This window comes from Manis pentadactyla, chromosome 2 (assembly GCF_030020395.1).
Source record: "Manis pentadactyla isolate mManPen7 chromosome 2, mManPen7.hap1, whole genome shotgun sequence".
Classification (NCBI taxonomy): Eukaryota; Metazoa; Chordata; class Mammalia; order Pholidota; family Manidae; genus Manis; species Manis pentadactyla.
The window spans coordinates 159,989,191-159,993,314 of record NC_080020.1 but is presented as its reverse complement, the minus strand read 5'-3'; the positions used below and the strand labels follow the sequence as shown (position 1 = coordinate 159,993,314).

The 4,124-nt window shown below is 35.5% G+C and overlaps 1 non-coding gene across 1 annotated transcript; it reads left to right on the top strand.

The window, feature by feature from the left end:
* Positions 1-1,933: 1,933 nt before the first annotated feature.
* LOC130682746 (small nucleolar RNA SNORA42/SNORA80 family) lies at positions 1,934-2,056 on the top strand. Its single transcript, XR_008996045.1, has one exon. It is a non-coding gene; the product is annotated as a small nucleolar RNA SNORA42/SNORA80 family (small nucleolar RNA).
* Positions 2,057-4,124: the final 2,068 nt, after the last annotated feature.

The window sequence follows — 4,124 nt, the reverse complement described above, 5'->3', positions numbered from 1 at the left end:
CTCCTAGCATTATTAATCCATCTAGTGTGTCTCAAAGGGAGTAGGCGACGGTCTTGTAAACTCGATACTATTTGATGTTTCAGCAGCCTTCCAATTGGCTTCTGAGGACCTGTCTTTCAGGATTTCTTCACCATAATTAGCCCTTGGCATACTTTTAGCTTGTTTTCAGGGTATTAAGGAATCTAAGTGGAAAGACTCTGTTTAGAGATCAGTGGAGATAAGGGGAACACAGCATCACAAGTGCCACAAAAATCACCCCCTTACTGCAGACATAAGGCAGCTTGGATTTTCTGATATTCAGCCAGAAGTTTCCAATCAAGATATCGATAGTGAGGGAGAGAGGTCACATTTCCCTGGCCACCTTTTTAACGTGTCCAGTAAGTTTGCTCTATTTCTGAAAACAAAGCTTTCATGTGCTGAACCATCAAATTCTATTCCTCTGAGATCTTTGTGATAGATTGATTTCTAATCCTAGATAATGAAATTTTTTCTTTTTTCCCCATTGTGTCCTCACAGGCATTTAAGTGGAAAGTTGAAACAGGTTGCATTTGGACCTGCCAGCTATATTGCTTGCTGAACTGAAGCTCCTAGACGTAACTTTGAAAAGTTTGTTTTGTCCTCTCTGGTTCTTCCCTCAATGTTTATCTATTCAGACAAGCCCATTTTATGGATTATGGAACAGAGGTCAATGGGAGTAGTTATGGAGAATGAGGAGTTTCATTCAGTACTTCTTTTTTGTTGTTGTTCAGAAAAGAAATTTGATTTGAATGGAAAGCCCAGAAGCCTTTAGCTTTTGCATTTACATGCTTGCTGGTGTTCTGGTTCCAATTTTTATGTGCTTTGGATGAGAGGGAGGCAATTTGTGATTGATTGTGGATTTACAATGCAGTGTGTGGTTTCTCATGAACAAACAACAGATTGCATCACGTGTCTACTAATGACATATTCTCTCCCATAGCGCATGGCAATGCTTGAATACTGAGAAATTGTTTTAAAATCTGAAGGGCTTTTGAAATCTAGCTGCCACTTTCTTTCTCTATTCCCTGTTCAGTCTCTAACTTTGAAAGAAAAATCTGCACCTGCTGCCATATCCCCACCCCCACTGCTTCTCTCACTGGGTCCTGGGCCACCAATCACTCCATAGCAGCTCATTTCAAAGGTCACTGCTGACTCCTCAGGGCCAAATTCAACATCCACACCTTCTAGGCCTTGGCTCACCTGATCTCTGTAACACCTGATTTCATGTCTTCCTTCATAAGGAAAATATATGTGAACCAGGTTGAACTGTCTCAGTTCAATATCCTGAAATTACCCATTCTTATCCTCCCTTATGAGGCTATGAACCCATCTTTTGTTCAAAGATCTGTTCTTGATACTTTTCCCTTCGATTTCTACTATCTTACCTATCAATAGTTTGTCTTTCCTATACTCAGCATTCCTTTATCTACTGCCTCCTTCCAAATCAAACAATGAACATGTTCAAAGGCATCGAATCTTTAACGCACACACTCTCTCTCTCTCTTCATCCTTGATCTGTATCCTTTTCGACGATTAGACCATCTGTCTTTCCTTGAACAACTAAATTGGTTGACAGAACAGTTTCCACTTGCTATCTCCAAATTCTAACCTATTATTTTCTCTTGAAAATTTCAAATGATTCTTTTGGCATCTAATGAGATGATTGTATGTTTTTTTTTTCTCATCTGATCCTTAGAGTTTTTTTAATTCAATCTTTTATTTAACATTTTGCATGTCACAATTATTTACCCTTGTGTTTTCTTCTAAGAGTTTTATAGTTTTAACTTTTATATTTAGGGTTTCAGCTTTTAATTTATTCTTGTCAAATTTCAGATTTATATTTTCCTAGAAAGTGGTTCTGAAAGTATTTTTCCCAGACCAGCAGCATCAGCACCTCCAAGAACTTGTTAGAAATGCAATGCCTCTGGTGGGCCCCTCTCTGCGGGCCTCTCAGAGCATGCCAGGAAAATTGCAGCCTCAAACCATTTCCCACCCTCCTTACCTATGGGCTGTGAGCATTAAACGGGGTTGTACATTGTGGGTGAGTGGAGGACCAAAGAAATGCAATGTCTCACCCCCAGACCACTGGATCAGCAATTCAGGAAGTGGTACCCAGTAATGGTGTTTACAAGCCCTCCTGGAGATTCAGATGCACAGTCAGGTTTGAGAATCATTATTCTGCAAATGCATCCTTTTCATCCATATTTATTGAGTTAATTGATATACAGTGTTACTTGTTCTTTTTGCTAATATTTCTTGAATATTAAATCATATATTTGCTCTTATTGCTAATATTGTTAGTTTTGTTCTCTTTTCCTTCATGTTTATCATATTTGCCAAAAGTTGGAATATATTATTGGTTGTTTTAAAGAATGAACTTTCTTTTTCTTGATCAACTTTTCTGTTTTTGCTCTTTTAATTGAATTAATATTTGCTTTTACCTTCATTGATTCTTTCATTTTACTTTATTTTGTGGTTCCTTACATTACTTCCTGAACTGAATGCTTTATTTTTAATCTTTCTTATTCTTGGATACAATGCATTTATAGCTATAACTTTTCCTATGTATATACTTTGGCCTCACCCATAAATTTTCTTGTAATAGTCTCACATCATTGTTACTCACTTCTAAATAGTTTGTAATTCCAATTTTGATTTGCTCTTTTATATAGGAATTTCTTTGAAAGGTTTTTAAAAAATTTTGGAGGAATATTTTGTTTTCTTTTTCTGACAGTAAATGTAATATACCATACACATCTGTATAAATGCACATTTGTTTTGTTGTTAGTTGTTCCAATATGGTCTGAGAATTTGGCCCTTTTGTGATTTACTGAGGTACTCTTTGTGGCTTGACATTTGATCATTTTGTAGAAAGATTTCTTTCTCTCTCTCTGAATATTCACACATAAGAGAATGAAACTCTGTCTTACACCATTCACAAATTTGACTCAAAATGGATTAAAGATTTAAACATAAGACCTGAAGCCTTAAAACTTCTAGAAGAATGCACAGGGAAAAAGCCCCTTGGCATTAATCTTGGTGAAGAATTTTTGGATATGACACCAAAAGCATAAGCAACAAAAGCAAAAATCAATAGGTTAGACTATCTCAAATTAAAAAGTTTCTGCACAGTGAAAGAACAATTAACAAAATGAAAAGGCAATCTACGGAATAGGAGAAAATATTTATAAACCATGTATCTGAAAAGGGATTATTATCCAAAATATATAAGGAACTCATACAGCTCATAGCAAAAAAAAAAATCTATTATAACATGAGCAGAGGAACTGAACACACATTTTTCCAAAGAAGACATATAAATGCCCAGCAGACACATGAAAAGATGATCAACATCATTAATCATCAGGGAAAATGCACATAAAAACCACAATGAGATATCACCTCAGGCATATAAGAATAACTATCATCAAAAAGATGAGAGAGAACAGGTGTGGATAAGGATGTGGAGAGAAGGAAACCCTTATGCACTACTGGTGGGAATGTAAATTGGTGCAGCCACTTTAGAAAACAGTATGAAGATTCCTTAAGAAAATTAAAAATATGTCTATGACATGATTCAATAATCTCACTTCTAGATATATACACAAAGGAAATGAAACCAGGATCTTGAAGAGATGTTTTCACTTCCATGTTCATGACAGCATTATTTATAGCAGCCAGGGCATGGAAACCTAAGTGCCCATCCACAGATGAAGAGCTAGAGAAAATGTGGTATATGTGGGTGTGTGTATGCATATTTATATATATAGTAACTATTTGTGTTTTGAGGTGATAGCAGTGTTAAACCCTGTCGTGGTTATCATTTTGCAATATATACAAGTATCAAATCATCACTTTGTATACCTTAAACTTACACATATTACATGTCAATTATATCTCAATAAAGGTGGGAAAAAATAAATGTGAGTCATAAAAACCAACAAAGAGAATACTTTTTAAACAGATGTTGAATAGGCATCCATATAATCTAACATTAATTCCTGACAGAACTCCTTTCACAGATAAGATAACAAGAGTTTTGTTTTTTTTAAGATGAGAAACATAAACAAACTTTTGTAAAATACTGGAAGATTCCCTTTAAAGAC